We start from the raw sequence: 17742 nt of genomic DNA, 5'->3' as shown, positions 1-17742 counted from the left end.
CCTAGGGCTATGATTTGGTAGGGTTAGGAGTTATCCCACCCTAGGGCTATGATTTGGAAGGGTAAGGAGTTATCCCACCCTAGGGCTATGATTTGGTAGGGTTAGGAGTTATCCCACCCTAGGGCTATGATTTGGTAGGGTTAGGAGTTATCCCACTCTAGGGCTATGATTTGGTGGGGTTAGGAGTTATCCCACCCTAGGGCTATGATTTGGAAGGGTAAGGAGTTATCCCACCCTAGGGCTATGATTTGGTAGGGTTAGGAGTTATCCCACCCTAGGGCTATGATTTGGAAGGGTAAGGAGTTATCCCACCCTAGGGCTATGATTTGGTAGGGTTAGGAGTTATCCCACCCTAGGGCTATGATTTGGTAGGGTTAGGAGTGATCCCACCCTAGGGCTATGATTTGGAAGGGTTAGGAGTTATCCCACCCTAGGGCTATGATTTGGAAGGGTTAGGAGTTATCCCACCCTAGGGCTATGATTTGGTAGGGTTAGGAGTTATCCCACCCTAGGGCTATGATTTGGAAGGGTAAGGAGTTATCCCACCCTAGGGCTATGATTTGGTAGGGTTAGGAGTTATCCCACCCTAGGGCTATGATTTGGTAGGGTTAGGAGTTATCCCACCCTAGGGCTATGATTTGGAAGGGTAAGGAGTTATCCCACCCTAGGGCTATGATTTGGTAGGGTTAGGAGTTATCCCACCCTAGGGCTATGATTTGGTAGGGTTAGGAGTTATCCCACCCTAGGGCTATGATTTGGAAGGGTTAGGAGTTATCCCACCCTAGGGCTATGATTTGGAAGGGTTAGGAGTTATCCCACCCTAGGGCTATGATTTGGTGGGGTTAGGAGTTATCCCACCCTAGGGCTATGATTTGGAAGGGTAAGGAGTTATCCCACCCTAGGGCTATGATTTGGTAGGGTTAGGAGTTATCCCACCCTAGGGCTATGATTTGGAAGGGTAAGGAGTTATCCCACCCTAGGGCTATGATTTGGTAGGGTTAGGAGTTATCCCACCCTAGGGCCGTGAGTTGGTAGGGTTAGGAGTTATCCCACCATAGGGCTGTGATTTGGTAGGGTTAGGAGTTATCCCAACCTAGGGCTGTGAGTTAGTAGGGTTAGGAGTTATCCCACCCTAGGGCTGTGTGTTAGTAGGGTTAGGTGTTATCCCACCATAGGGCTTTGAGTTAGTAGTGTTAGGAGTTATCCCACCATAGGGCTGTGATTTGGTAGGGTTAGGAGTTATCCCAACCTAGGGCTTTGAGTTAGTAGTGTTAGGAGTTATCCCACCATAGGGCTTTGAGTTAGTAGTGTTAGGAGTTATCCCACCATAGGGCTTTGATTTGGTAGGGTTAGGAGTTATCCCACCCTAGGGCTTTGAGTTAGTAGGGTTAGGAGTTATCCCACCCTACGGCTGTGAGTTGATAGGGTTAAGTTATCCACTCTAGGGCTGTGATTTGGTAGGGTTAGGAGTTATCCCACCTTAGGGCTGTGATTTGGTAGGGTTAGGAGTTATCCCACCTTAGGGCTGTGATTTGGTAGGGTTAGGAGTTATCCCACCCTAGGGCTATGATTTGGAAGGGTAAGGAGTTATCCCACCCTAGGGCTATGATTTGGTAGGGTTAGGAGTTATCCCACCCTAGGGCTATGATTTGGTAGGGTTAGGAGTTATCCCACCCTAGGGCTATGATTTGGAAGGGTTAGGAGTTATCCCACCCTAGGGCTATGATTTGGTGGGGTTAGGAGTTATCCCACCCTAGGGCTATGATTTAGAAGGGTTAGGAGTTATCCCACCCTAGGGCTATGATTTGGAAGGGTTAGGAGTTATCCCACCCTAGGGCTATGATTTGGTGGGGTTAGGAGTTATCCCACCCTAGGGCTATGATTTGGAAGGGTAAGGAGTTATCCCACCCTAGGGCTATGATTTGGTAGGGTTAGGAGTTATCCCACCCTAGGGCTATGATTTGGAAGGGTAAGGAGTTATCCCACCCTAGGGCTATGATTTGGTAGGGTTAGGAGTTATCCCACCCTAGGGCCGTGAGTTGGTAGGGTTAGGAGTTATCCCACCATAGGGCTGTGATTTGGTAGGGTTAGGAGTTATCCCAACCTAGGGCTGTGAGTTAGTAGGGTTAGGAGTTATCCCACCCTAGGGCTGTGTGTTAGTAGGGTTAGGTGTTATCCCACCATAGGGCTTTGAGTTAGTAGTGTTAGGAGTTATCCCACCATAGGGCTGTGATTTGGTAGGGTTAGGAGTTATCCCACCTTAGGGCTGTGATTTGGTAGGGTTAGGAGTTATCCCACCTTAGGGCTGTGATTTGGTAGGGTTAGGAGTTATCCCACCTTAGGGCTGTGATTTGGTAGGGTTAGTTTTCCCAAACTAGGGCAGCAATTACTTGCAGTTTCACGGTGTTCGCGCCTGCCTATGTTACCTAGCCCCCCCCCTCCCCCCAATAATGGGGGCTGATCCCCCCCCCTCCCCCCAATAATGGGGGCTGATTATATTTAACCCCTTGAGCGAAAATTAATTGTTTGTTATAACTTGGAAAATATAATTTTCTGACAGATGCCATCAAATTAATTCAATTCTAACAAAAATACAACAGAAATACATCTTATTTTCACCAAAAGGATTATTGGTTACTTATGAAATTTTACCGATTTGCCTTAGCTTACTGGTAAGTTAAGGGCTCTTGAGTATATTCATGAATTGGCTGAGCCTATACAGCATACCAAGGTTCCAGTGACATATATTTTTATTTAAATAAGATGAACTTACTTACAATCTTAAGTAATGTAGGTGTTCCTTGTTAGAGTCATTTGATTGATTCAAGTCGAAAACCACAAGCAAAACTTACTTCTACGTCAATGAATCACTTCTCTATCTCGTAATAGATCAAACACCACAGGTCTTGTACTTAGTCAATTACAGCAACTGCTTGATTGACTCAAGTTCTGTTAATGAACAAGGTCATTCTCGTCCCCAACTCGAGTATTATAACGTCAAAATGTTCACATGGTTCCTGGTTCCTGGTTCCTGGTTCCTTATCGCTCACTCCGCAAAATAAGTTTGGGGGCACTCTATCTCTTTATAGATAGGTGCAAAGCTTCTAAGCTTATTCTTATTATTAAGTTTATATCATCTGTGCCTTAAATAAATTAATATCATAATGAGCTTCACAATCTTTACTTTTATTCCCTTATACTTTGAAATTGGATACGATAACACCTTGCTATCATCAGTTTTGGCAACCTGTTGTGGTAATCAGTTTGGGCTTCCTAAACTCTTCTTTTATATTCATTGCCCTATCTATAAATTCAGCCAGATCCCTGCTAGGATTTTTTAGCATACCTAAACTTATTTCTACATTCTTTAGCTGTTCTAACTTTGGGCATAAAAATAAATGTTCGGTGGTGTCTTCTTCCTCTTTGCATAGATCACACAAATTGTCATCATATTTTCCCCTGAAATTTGCTTTTAAGTTGAGCATATTTAATCTTGCTTTCATCACAAGGGATGCCTTATCCAGATACATTTCTCTGATATAAGGCATAGGGCCATTTCCTTTAATAAATCTTAATTTTTTCATTATTTTCTTTTTTTCTTCAATAGTTTCTTCTATTTTTTCTATAATTCTTTTCTTGATTTCTTTTTTCAGGGTCCTTTTCCCCCAACTTCTTATTTCTTCCACTTCCATCCCATATTTACTGCAGATTTCTTCTACGCTCTTGCTCCAGCACTTCCCATACGGGTTCTTCAACTGATCCTCAATTATCTCTCTTACTAATCTTTTTTCCTCGGAGTTTATGATGTTATGGAAGAGCATTAACTTCTTATATTCTATTCTGCAGGACACCGGCCATATTCCTGTTTCTGCAAGTATGCCCCAATATGGAGTACTCGCAGGTAGTTCATACATATTTCTTATCATCTTGTATTGGAGGTTTTCTAGATCTTTCATATCTTTGTCCCTAATTACACTCCAGGTCTCCACGTTGGCAAATATTGTTGGTACAACTACTGTTTCATATATTTTCTTTCTGACTTCCAATGCCATATTTTCTTATTTCTTGGGTCATATATGCAACCCTCTGGGTTTTTTTACTGATACTCAATTCTTTGTTTCCCTTCTCTGTATACCATTCACCCAGATACTTATATTCCTTAACTAAACTTACTTTTCCGTTCTTCACTTTTGTTTCAATCTCCACCTCTTTCTCTTTCTTTCTTTTGTTAATTCTTAATACACCCTATTTTTTGGGGTTGGTGTTTATAGTGAATTTCTTTAGGGTCTCTAGGCTATGACAGTTACTTATGGCACTTTCGATACCATCTTTCCTTCCTGAGGGAAACATTATATCATCTACATATACAAGTGATTCAATTTCAATATTTCTTATCAATGTGATATTTTTTCTGCTAATGCTATTAACTTTGTCAGTTGCTATACTGCATAGCTTGGGTCCATATATAGTTCCTTGTCTAACATTTCCTTCAATCGTTATATCTTCTGTTGTACCTGCTGGGCAGTTGATGGCTGCTCTACCTTTTTCATTCATTTTTTTTAACTATCAGTGCTTCTTTCCATCCTATCATTTTTCCCCATTTCTTTTATGCAGTCCTTTAGATCTAGCTTATCAAAGCACTTATACGCATCACAGAACCATACGTATGTCGACCCTCCCAAATAGGCGTTATAGTCTATTACTGCATTTAGTGTAAGCAGATGATCGGCCGTAGATCTTCCTTCAATGCCTCCACACTGGAATCGACTCATCTCTTCTTTGAATCTGTCCTTATATTTTTTCTTCCTTATTTTCTCGTATATTTTACTAATTATGCTTGTAATAAATAAGCCTCTTTTATTTCTAGTTCCATTTTATTTCCCTTTTTGTGGATTGAAAGTAAATAGGAACGATTTCCATTTGTATTTGGCATGTAAACAATGTACAAACGAGCTACAAGCGAGGGGTGTGCTCTACAACGTTCACAGTGTCACACACAGGTGACGTTCATAAGTCATGGTTCTCTATCTCCTCCCAAGTCTTGATCGGCTAGGAAGAGACTGATTAAGTTTGAACAGTAATTAACTGGGTCATTGAGTTTAAAATGGAAAATCTTCACTGAACAGCCTGATAGTTCTGTAAATTATACTGATAAATGAATGTAATGAGGATGGTAATATGACATCTAGTCTAATAACAGGTTGATCAAACATTCTTCAAACTAGTAAAGTTCCACAAAGCAATAATTACACTGATGAAAGTAATGCAATGTCTGAATTATTATCAGGTCGATCGAGCATTCTACGACATTGGATATAGACATGTTAATCATGAGATGAAAAATCATAGTCTTCATGCCATTTGGGCGTTTTGACAGTCCTGGATGGCCGGCCCACGGCGAGACCAATTGGTGGGATGGGATTTGCTAGTTGGGGTGGAGCAGCTGGCGTTGAAGGTCTGACACGACTTGGTGTTGCTGGTGGGGGCAGTGGAGTGTAGTCGTTCGGCGTTGTGTGTATAAGCTGGCGAGTGTGGTTGGCCGGCTTTACAGGCGTGAGTGGGGGAGGTTGATCGACTGATGTTGGGTAATGTCGGTCAGCCAGCAGTTGTGGTTGGTCAGCAGGTGGGTCCGGCGGTGTTGATACGTGTCGGTGAGTCTCCTTCTGCTTGGTCGGGGCCGCGCTTGCGGGTGGTTGAAGGGGTATACCACCATAGGTTATATTTTGCGGCTCTGTCGGGGTCGTAAACGGTGTGAACTTTCTCAGGAATTTCCGATTGCGCAGCGATACTCGGCCCGAGCCATCAACCTTTACCACGTACTGGTCGTACTGCCTTACCTCGACGACTGTCCCGGTCCTGTCCCATTTGGTGGGATGTGGGCCAGTTTGATTCTGGATGCGAACATGGTCACCAACCCGTAGGGGTGGCAGACGGCGAGTGTGTTGTGACCAAGTGTCCATCATGCGGACATGGCGCTTGCGTAGGGCTTCTTCCCTGGATGTCAGGGTTTCGCGCCATGTGGTGTGGGGGTTGTACTTCCCAGGAAGGATAGGGATGAGATCGCGGATCGGGTGACCGAAGACGCACATGGCTGGGGAGATTCTTGTGACTGGGTCTGGAGTGTTCCTGTACTGGAGGACTGCTTTCTGAACGGCATCTGTGTCTAGGTCTCCATTTGTCCCCGTGTTGTTAGTAATCAGGCGCTTCATCGTTTTCACTCCGATTTCCGCTCGGCAATTGCTGTGTGGAAATGCTACTGATGACAGTCGGTGGTGGACACCCCAGTCTCTCAAGAACCCACGTGTTTCGGTTGCCGTGAATTCTGGCCCACCATCGCTGGCAAGTTCCTCAGGAATTCCGTACGTGACGAATGCACGGCGCAGGTTGTCAATTAGTCCTTTGGCACCACTGGTAGACTTTGATATAAGTGGCCAGTTCGAGTATCGGTCCACAATTACCAGGTAGTGGGCGCCCTTGTGAGTGAAGTAGTCGGCACAAATTGACTGGAATGGGTAAACAGGCAAGACGGGTGGGGTAGGGGGGGCTGATGGTTGGGAGGGGGCCATGCGGTGGCAATCCTCACAGTTATCTCTAGTCGCCTGTATGTCTGCGGTAATGCCTGGCCAGTACACTGATGCCTCTGCACGAGCAGTCATCATGGAAACACCCTGATGTGCCGAATGTAATGCGGATAGGACACCCTGGCGCAAGCACGTCGGAATGATAACACGATCTTTGAACAATGCGACACCGTCGAAGGTGAAGAGCTCGTTCCGTAGGTGGTAATACGCACGGAGGTGTTGTGGCATGTCATCTTTTGATGTCGGGAACCCATGTTCGATGAGCTCTGTGAGCGCGTGAAGGGCGGGATCGCTTGCTGTAGATTCCCGTACACGGTTCCAGGTGACCTCTGGAAGGGAATCTAGGGCTGTGAGGTATGCGGGCTCTTCAATCGTGCATGTGTCACAGTCCCTCATGCGTATGCCGGCAAGGATATCGTGGTGGACCGACGGTATGGAGTGGTCGCAGACTGATGCATTGTCGTCAGGGAGATACAGTTTTTCTGGGTTGGTGTCGCCTCTCGGATGACGTGAAATGGCATCAGCTGCTTTGTTGCGCATCCCTGGCACGTATACGATGCGGAAGCGGTAGCGCAGTGTCTTCTCCTTTAGGTTGCGCAGTCGGGGATTCGGGATGTCATCCAGGGATCGGTTCCCCAACACCTTTAATAGTGGCTTGTGATCTACCGCAATGACCAGGTTTGAGCAGCCGAGGACAAAGTAGCGTGATTTGTCAAGGGCATCGGCTACCGCCAGGGCTTCCCCCTCTATCGCAGCATACCTGGATTCGGCTGGGTGCGTGAAACGACTCCCGACTAGGGTCACCTTCCAACCTTCGCGGCAGCAGAATGGCTTGTCTATTGGGCATTAGCAATGTTTTCTTTAGACCAATGCCTTCTTTAGACCAATCGGTCGCAAGGCATGTCGGCTTGGTTTTGTCGAAGATGCGCACCCCGTTGGTAATTTCATCTACAATGGCCTCTTTAGATGCTTGGAATGCGCTTTCAAGATCGTCGGTCCACGTAAATGCCTTGTCGGGTTTCAGTAGCTCGCGGAATGGGAGCATGCGCTCAGCCATACTGAAAGCATAAGACACTTGGTTTACTAGGCCAAACCACGATCGAGCGTCGGTAATGTTCTTCGGGCGTGGGAAGTCTGATATTGCCTGCAGGTATTTCGCACAAGGGCGCACACTGTCCATTGAGATGGTGAAGCCGGCAAATTCTACCTCGCGACAGCCAAACAAAAATTTGTCGGGATTGAGGGTGATGCCGTTTCTCCCGCAGACGTCGAGCCAAGTGACTGCCTGGTAGAAGCTTTCCTCAATAGTGTCGGCCCACAGTAATGTGTCATCAACGCATTTCGTCATATCACGGACGTCGGATACTATCTCATCATATCGCCTTGAGTAGCCATCGCCTGACGCGGCATAGCCTTGTGGGGCGACACAGTATCGATATCTGCCCCAGGGTGTGATAAAGGTGGTCATGTGGCGGTCCTCCTTGTGCAGTGGTACACTGTGGTATCCATTCCAGGCATCGAACACTGTTTTTAGTTTCCCCGGTGGGACACAACGGGCCTGATGAAAGGGCGATTGGGTGTGGTGTGTTTCACGAGTGGCATGAGCATTGAGAGCCTGAAGGTCTACCGTCCTTCTAGGCTTCCCCGTCTTCTTGGCGCAGACTACCATTCTGTGGCACCATGTCACCGGCTCTCCTACGGGCACTGGCTCGATAACTCCCATTTTGACGTCTTGGTCCAGACCTGCCTTCACGGTTTCTTGCCAGTGTAATGCTACTGGAATGGGGGTGTGATGGGCAACGGGCTTGGCATCTGAGTCAACCATCAAGCGCATCGGTGGGCCCGCCATCATGGGGAGGGGCTGGTGGACGCACGTGTTGAATGTGCTGGAGGCATAAAGTTCCTTCAGGTATTGTTGAATGGCCTCCCTGTTACCTTCTGTGGCCGGCATGGGGATAGACGTAGGTTTAGGTGGGGGCGCCGTGCGCCGAGGACAATTGCATTGAGATGTCACGCCATTGTCACATGTGTCATTTTGCGGCGTACAATTGTCTGTGGTTGCCGCACTGCACGACATCTCACCCAGTGTGGGGAAATCTTTGGAGATTATCCCAAGATCGACGCAGGCGCTGCGTGACAAGAACACTCTGTCGGTCGAATCCGTGACATACACTATTTGCCGAGATTCGGTTTGCGGATCTCCGGCGTGTGTTCCGCAGAATCGGACGATGGCTGCCCCTAAGATACGGATATCTTGTTTATTCGCAGCCTTCATTCTCATCGAGACCGGGAGCAGGTCCACGGTCGTCAGGCCCATCTGCTCGATAACGTTAACCCCGACCAGACAACTCTGGCAACCGGTGTCGGCCATGGCAGGGAGTGTTGCAGGTCTTGCGCGCTTGACCGGTCTGAATCCCAGGGCAAGGTAATCCCCTGCATGGATGCTGAGTCGGAGGTTTATGAACGGCTGCGGTTGGGAGTTCCGCCTGAGCCATCTGTCGCACATGTTGTCATACAGGTGGTGATCTAGTGCTAGCAACTGTTCACCGTCGATCGTTCGGATATCTGACATGGCACACAACTCGACGAATGCTGCCGTCTGTTCGTCGCATGCGTCTGTGTTGGCAGATTCAGCCGCCAATTTACTCCGGCACATTCGCTCTATGTGGTTATCGCGATTACATTTGCGGCACTTTCTACTGTAAGCCGGGCACTCAGTCTTCCTGATTCGCCAGGGCGCATTCTTGCCATGGCCCTTCTCACCACAGTACCCGCAAACAGCTTGTCTGCCACCGTCACTTGCATCCGTCTGACGTGCATCACCCCTGTTTACCGCGTTTTGGCGCTTGATGCGGCGATAGGAGCTGGTGACAGCCTCCGCGCATTGACTGTGGGTGTCCAGCAATCGGGACGCAGACTGCTTACCAGACTCTTTCGCTTCGATGAACCTGATCGTTTCCTCCAGCGACATCTCCTGCCGCTGGTCGCTAAGTAGATCCAGCTGGATGTCCTGGTCAGCGATACCTCGTGCAAGCACATCTTTGATCACGTCGTCCGCAAAGTTTACGTTTAGGCCACATATGCACTTCCTGACGTATTTGCACGTGTTTGCTTGGGCCTTCACGCGGGCGTGAAATGCCCGTATCGGTTCCTCGCGGCCCTGTCGCATGTTTGAGAGAGCCGCCCGCGCCACCATTGCGTTCTCCCCGCGCACCGCGAGGGCTTTTATCGCACTAAGCACCGCATCCTCCGATTCGCCTACCAGGCTCCTCCCCGCGGCGCTGGTGATGTCCTTGCGTAGGCTCTCCTCACAACATTCAAGGAGCTGTACCACAACATCATCCCCTTGGAGCCCGGTTCCCTTGCGGTATTCGCCCCAACGAGTTAGGAAGTAGTCCCACTCCCCACTCGTGCCGGCCGCTGATATCGTTGGGCGCTTAAGTTTTTCAACCTTGGTGCTTGGCGGGTGGTACTGAGCTACTGGGCCCTGGGCATGAGTCGTTGTGTGCGCGTTCAGGAGCGCTGCGGTAATGATGGGCTCTGTGGATGCCTCGGTTCGATAGGTGCATCCAGGCACTGGGCAACCAATGCTTTGTGCGGCCATTTTGCTGCTTATCACTGTGAATTACCTACTAGGGAATTACTGACATAAATAGGAACGATTTCCATTTGTATTTGGCATGTAAACAATGTACAAACGAGCTACAAGCGAGGGGTGTGCTCTACAACGTTCACAGTGTCACACACAGGTGACGTTCATAAGTCATGGTTCTCTAGAAAGTATCCGCATCTCTTCCCACTCTTTAGGGATACATATGCTTTCGTCAATTTCTGTGAGTATCAGCTTCAGGCTTTCTATTATCTCATTCCCCATCATTTTAATCATAACATTGTTCAATCCTTGCCTGTCCATTGTGTATTTGTCTTTCAGGCTTTTTATGATGGCTTCTACTTCTTGATATGTTATTTTTTCTTCCTTGCTGGATCTCACTCTGTCACTTCCTGACAGCCATTTATCAAACATGTTGTTGATTTCTTCTGCCAGGGTCTCTTCTTCACTTGGGGGATTTTCTAGCTTAAATAAATCACTGTAGAATTTCTCATATTCTTTCTTTATTTCTTCAATATCCTCTATTATTTCTCCATCCTTTCCTCTGATTGCTGTACATTTACTGGCATTTTTTCCATCCACTTTCTTCTTGAATTCCCAGAAGGCTGTGCTGTTCATACCTCCTTTTGCTTTGATTTCTTCTACTTGCTTGATTATTCTTAAACCTTCCTCTTTTTGTTTTTCTTCTTGTATGTATAGGTCAACAAGGCTCTCCTGTACTTTAATTCTTCTCTTGACCTCATTGTTTTCCTTTCCAACATTAATACAATTCTTTTTTAAGGTTCTTTTAAGTTTCATTAATTTCCTTAATTCCTTGGACCTCTTGTTTTTTCTGTTTGTCTCTTTTACACTACATTTTCTTAATATTTCTTGCACTTTTTTTTGCCATTTTGAATATTTTATTCTTATATTAGCTTTTTCTTTGGCAATCTTTATGAGTTCCTTTTTATCTTTGTGGACTTTTAGATGGTTCCAGACTATTTTATATCTTACCTTTCTTTCTTTCTTGTTTAGGGTCAACCAATTCATTTTGAGTAGGATGGCACAGTGATCAGAATACACCATTTCTTTTGATATTCTGTAGGGTGTTATCAATTTCTCTTCGTCAATTACCATGCTCCTAATGCCTTCTTCGTCTTCTTCTCTAACTAGAGCATACTCTATCACTGATTTCTTCTCTTTTTCAATTCTCGTCCAAGTCCCTCTGCATTTCGGGTTGCTATTTGCAATTATCATGTTGGACTCCTCTGCTAAATCTCTTAACATTTTGCCTGATTTTGTAATCTCATTACTATTGTTTTTTATTATGCTTCCTACTTTACAGTTGAAGTCTCCCATTACAATTACTTTTTCTTCTCTGCTATTTGCTATCATTATTTCGTCTTTAATAGACTTGTACATATTTTCTAAATGGCTTGACTTTGTTTTATTTTCTTGTGGGGCATAGATTACTCCTAATCTGACTTTAGTCTTCCCATTATCAATTTTTACCCATTGAGAAACGTGACCCTGATTTTCGCTTTTTATTTCCACCGTTACATTTTGCAATTCATTTTTTATTGCAATCAACACTCCTCCTCCGTTTGATTTTCTATTATTATTAAAGACCCTATAACCTGCTATCTTCAAATTTTCTTCCTCCTTCAGATGTGTTTCTGTGATGCAAATAACGGTTGGTTTAACTTTTTCTATTATTTCCTCTAGCGAGTCCACTTTTGATTTTATGCCCCTTATGTTAATGTAATAGAGCTTGAAAGCTTTGTAAAATTTTGCTTTCTTTTTTCTTCTTCTCTTTTTATTTCTTCTTTTCTCTTCCATTTTTACAGGCAACGACCTGTTCTTCCTTGACCACCCTGTGGTATCATGTAGTCCATTCCTAAGGCTGTGTTGGGGTTTCCCACTGCCCTTTCTGCCCACGTCAAGTTGTGTTGACTCGGGTTGTATGATTTTTCGTACCTTATTTCTTGTATCAATCTCCCCATTTCCTCCATTCTTGAATTTAAAAAATTTAATTGGTTTTCCATCCTCTTTTTACTTGGACCGTTGCTTACTTGATTCCTTACTTTTCCCCCCTTTATATGTTCATACTGCTTCTCGTTTCCTCTAAATTTTGATCTGGTTTCTTTGAATCTAACATTGTTGTGCCTGAATGAGCATGTATGGCCTCTTTTGCAGGTACCGTTCACATAATCTCTGCATATTTTCGATCCATCTTTCCCATAGTTTATTTTGTTGACCATTTTCTTTTCCCAGTGACCATATTTGCACTCCCTGCCTAACCTACACCTGCCTTCTTTGTAAAACTTACATTGAATATGCTTCCTCATCTCGTTTCTCTGAGGGTTATCTTCACCTTCCTGGCTGCGCCTGTGGAGGAAGTCGCATGATCGTCCTTTTTTACAGATTCCCTTTCTAAAGTAGTAGCATATTTTGGGGGTCTTTTCTTTCCGTTTTTCTGAGGGAATCTCATTCTGTTCTTTCTCTTTTCCATCGTTACTTGTTTCATCTTTGCTTTCTTCTTTATTTACCACTGAATTATTTTCACCTGAATTTGAATTTTCCCCCTCTGTTGTCTCTGTTCATTCTAAACTAGTTTCCCTTTCATTTGCCAACTCCTCTACTTTGCCCTCTGTTATTAATTTTCTGTTGATGATCTTCAAGTCCTCAATGTAGGACCATTGGTTCCCTATTGTACGTTTATGGTCAGCCAGTTCACCTAGGCACAATTCTAGCTCATCTTTATAGTTCCGACACTCTTTTTTAAGCATTTCTATTTCAGCATCTCGTGAACTGATTTTGTAGCAGTTATCTTCCAGCAATTTTGACATCAAATTTATGTGGTTTCCCATTTGCGACTCTGACATTAAATTTTCTCCTTTTTTGTTTTTGTCTTTTCCGTCACCACATTTTCCCATCAGGAATTGTTTTGTTTCTACTGAGCAGCCTGCACAAAACCAGAAAAGCCCATCAATCTTTTCTGTCATTTTGATAGTTTTGATCAGAGTTTTTTTTTTGGCTTTTTGTTGTGGTTGCTAAATTAATGCACTGGAGGCAGTACCACTCCTTGCATTTATCGCATTCTGCGCTTTCATCGTCCGGGCCCAACTCTAGAGTACAGCTGGCACATTGGTCTGAATCACTACACTCTTTTTGTGTGGACGTGACTATTGTATCCAGCTCTACGTCTTCCCCCGACTTTCCTTCTATAATATTCCTGCTATCTCCTATGTCTATAAGTCTACTTTCTTGTGAGTCCTGGCTGTTATCCCCTAGACTAATCATAGACACGTCCGTCTTATCTAGGCTAGCTTCTTTCATTTTTCCCACAACTTTGATTATTCTACCCCTAGTAGACGTGGTTTTGCATCCTACTCTATCGGCCATATTATTTAATTAACTTTTCTTTGCTGTTGTTTTCTCGTGTATTTTTTAAATCAGGTATGCCGACCACGTGAGTTGCCTCGACTGAGAACACAAGATATTATCTTACCTTATTTCAATTTTGTCCCGACTTTGAGTTATTGCTTGAATTACTCGTTACTTCACTCTCAGTTTGACTTTCACAATTTACACTATTTCACGTTAATTTCTCACTAATTATCTTATTTTGCAGAGCACTAAGAGTACAGCGGCCTTTGTTCAGGTTCAGGCTTTTTGTTCTAAAATGCCAACAGCATCTGGTGTTCCCAGGCGGTCACCCATCCAAGTACTCACATGTTGAACAGTACTTGGTGCCGAAGATTTGTCATCATCAGGTTCAGGTTCTGGGGTGAGGCAGAACCTTTACAACGGCGCCTCCAACGTTTATCTTCTTGTAATGTTTTGTCTTTTCTTCCACATTAGATTTAAAACTTCTTTTTTCTTTTCTATATTTGTTTCACTAAATAAAAATATTCTTACTATTTTCTTTAGGTCTTCGTCGTATGGTTGTTGTAGCTCAATTACTTCATTCCTTTCTTTTCTATATTCCTGGCAAAATAACAAAAAATGTATCAAATCTTCCTCCTCATTTTCACAAAAATTACAGTTTACATTCCCTCCATTGTGTCTATTTACAATATTTAGTTTTAACGTATTAGTTCTTGCTCTAAAAAATATCACTGAAGCAAATGTATTGTCATAAATTAACTCTTCTTTAATTTCTTTCTTCCACGTTTTATATATTTCTAAGCTCACTTTACTTTCTATTTCTTCTTTCCACTTTTCAGTATCCCACTTTCTGGTTTCCGTTTTTATTTCTGCCTTGTTCATTCTTCTTATTTGTCTTATGCCTAAACTTAATTCTTCCAAATACTTTGCAGGTTGTTTCCACCATCTTCCTTCTTTTTCTTGAATATCCTGGGTAATTATTTTCAGTATTTCCTTCTTTCCATTCAGGGTACGATTTAAGTACTGCAGCTTCCCATCCATCACCCTTGCTTTCATAGAAGATGCACCTATCTCCCCTCTTAGAGTAGTATTAGCTGTGCTTTTAATGGCACCTAAAATTTTCCTGTATACCCCATTCTCTATTCTTTGTAGTTTCTCTATTTCAGTTTCTGTTAGATTTATAACACTTGTTCCATACAAAATAGATGGTAAAGCAATACTTTTCCAGAACGTTTTTCCTATCATTACTTTATTGCAACTTTTCTCTATAACTGAATATGTTAGATTAGCTAATTTTTGTGCCTTTTCTATCATTACCCTTTTCTGAGTTTTAAATATATTCCTACTAACGTCTAGCTTTATTCCTAAGTATATCAAACAACAAACATTTAGAAGCGTTTGGCTTTTACATATTTTTATTTCTTTTGTTTATTTCAATTATAATTTGTTAATTTAAGTATTAGCATGTATTAAATTAACATTATTTAGTTCATTTATTATAAAATTTAAAATTTTAAAGCCAAAATAATTATCTCCCTTTGGTAATAAGTGATTTCTCATAATTAAATAACTAATATCATATGAAACGCCCCTATATTCAGGTGAGTTCGCAGATAATACGTAAACAGACATTTGGAAACGTTTGTTTTTTACAAAATTTATATTTTTTATTTATTTCATGTTATTTGTTTATTTAAGTATATACATAATTAAATTTTCATTATTTATTTTCTTTAATATTAAATTTAAAATTTTAAAGTAAAAAAAAATTAACTCCTTTTGATAATAATTGATTTCTATTAGTAAAATAATAAATATTATATAAAACGCCTCTACATTCAAGTGAGTTCGCAGATAAACGTAAATAGTAAAAAAAGGGAAAAGGGTAAAGTAAATACTAGAGTTCATGAATAAGAAAAATCTAATACTATTGAATAGTGATGGAAAATGTAAATAAAATTAAACCTATGCCTGAGAGAGAGAGAGAGAGAGAGAGAGAGAGAGAGAGAGAGAGAGAGAGAGAGAGAGAGAGAGAGAGAGAGAGAGAGAGAGAGATGGGGGGGGGGGGCAAAAAACTATAGACATAAAATGAAAGAAGTCAAGCATAGAAACTTCAAGGGAATACAAAACATAAAAAAAACATAAATGACAAGAAGTAAAGAAACCCACAGTTACGTATTCAAGACCAACATTCCTTAAAATTAATCATATAAGATATTTATGGATATTCTAACAACTTGTAAGAAAATTAAATGGACATGGGCGGGACATATGTTGAGAATGACAGACAGCAGATGGGCATTAAGAATAACAGAATGAGTCCCTAAAGATCGTAAAAGAAACAGAGGAAGGAAGAGGAGGCGATGGATTGACGAGCTAAGGAAGTGTGCTGGTATATACTGGCATAGAAAAACCATAAACGGACGTGAGCTTGTTTAAGGCCTTTGTCCTGCAGTGTACATACATACACACATACACACACACACACACACACACACACACACACACACACACACACACACACACATATATATATATATATATATATATATATATATATATATATATATATATATATATATATATATATATATATATATATATATATATATATATATATAGCCTATTACTTGCTAAGCTACAAACCTTGTTGGAAAAGTGGAATGCTATAAGCCCAGGGGCCCCAAAAGGGATATAGCCCAGTTAGGAAAGAAAAAAAAAAGGAAAAATAAAACATTGTAAGAGCAGTAACAACATTAAAATAAATATTTCCTATAGAAAATATAAAAACTTTAACAAAACAAGAGGAAGAGAAATTAGATAGAATAGTGTGCCCAAGTTTACCCTAAAGCAAGAGAACTCTAACGCAAGACAGTGGAAGACCATGATAAAGAGGCTATGACACTATCCAAGATTAGAGAACAATCGTTTGATTTTGGAGTGTTCTTCCCCTAAAAGAGCTGCTTACCATAGCTGAAGAGTCTCTTCTACCCTTACCAAGAGGAAAGTAGCCACTGAACAGTTACAGTGCAGTAGTTAACCCCTTGGGCGAAGAAGAATTGTTTGGTAATCTCAGTGTTGTTAGGTGTATGAGGACAGAGAAGAATATGTAAAGAATAGGCTAGACTATTCGGTGTATGTGTAGTCAAAGGGAAAATGAACCGTAACCAGAGAGGAAGATCCAATGTAGTGCGGTCTGGCCAGTCAAAGGACCCCTTAACTCTCTAGCAGTAGTATCTCAATAGATGGCTGGCGCCCTGGCTAACCTACTATATATATATATATATATATATATATATATATATATATATATATATATATATATATATATATATATATATATATATATATATATATATATATATATATATATATATATATATATATATATATATATATATATATATATATATATATATATATATATAAATTACAAGGTAGAGCATGCTAAGTACTTTAGTATTGATAGTGAAGTCAAGAGAAAAGCCAGGAATGACTGGAGAGAATATTTAGACAGTAAAGCAGATGAGACTGACAAAGCTATGAATTCAGGGAGTGACTATGGTGTAGGAATTTCTCATAGAATTAACTATTAATGAAATCTCTACGGGGGCCAAGAAGAAGAAGCATATACCCATCAAAGAGAGAGATGGACCTGTTACAACAGAAAATGAAGAAAGGCAACGTTAGATGGAACATTTCAGTGAGGTCAGGAGTAGGAGATATGAAGGGAATAATTTGATTGATATACCTGAAGCTGATGAAGACCTTGATGTGTCCATGAATGAATTCAGTGTGTTTGAAGTCGAAGTTATCATTAAAAAAGTCAAGAGATGGAAAGCCTCTGGATACGACGGAATAACTGCTGATGTGATATTGGCCAAAAATGAAGTGACTGAGAATACTTAAAAGATTATTTTGAAGAATGTGGCAAAACCTGATGAATGGGACTTTTCTCATAATCATTCAAATAGATATTTTCATTCAACAGAGAGACGGCATGACTTCCATTGGATCTCTCTCTCTCTCTCTCTCTCTCTCTCTCTCTCTCTCTCTCTCTCTCTCTCTCTCTCTCTCTCTCTCTCTCTCTCTCTCGTTGCTATATGAACCCTAATAGAAGGTTAAGAAGAAAGTGAGAGTGTGAGAGGGAGTGTGAGATAAAGAGGGAGAGACCGAGTTAAG

General features: G+C 42.2%; 1 long non-coding RNA gene across 1 annotated transcript in view; it reads right to left on the bottom strand.

Moving 5' to 3' along the window:
- The window catches only part of LOC137622880 (uncharacterized), a 307972-nt gene extending 294138 nt beyond the window's left edge, over nucleotides 1-13834 (bottom strand). The window contains exons 1-2 of the long non-coding RNA XR_011040512.1: nucleotides 13682-13834; nucleotides 2853-3143 (exon numbers count right to left, since the gene is read on the bottom strand). This is a non-coding gene — a long non-coding RNA (uncharacterized lncRNA). The remainder of the gene's footprint in view (nucleotides 1-2852; nucleotides 3144-13681) is intronic.
- Nucleotides 13835-17742: the final 3908 nt, after the last annotated feature.

The sequence above is a fragment of the Palaemon carinicauda genome, chromosome 29 (assembly GCF_036898095.1).
Source record: "Palaemon carinicauda isolate YSFRI2023 chromosome 29, ASM3689809v2, whole genome shotgun sequence".
Lineage (NCBI taxonomy): Eukaryota > Metazoa > Arthropoda > Malacostraca > Decapoda > Palaemonidae > Palaemon > Palaemon carinicauda.
The sequence above is the reverse complement of the archived record's forward strand: the minus strand, read 5'-3'. Positions and strand labels throughout refer to the sequence as shown.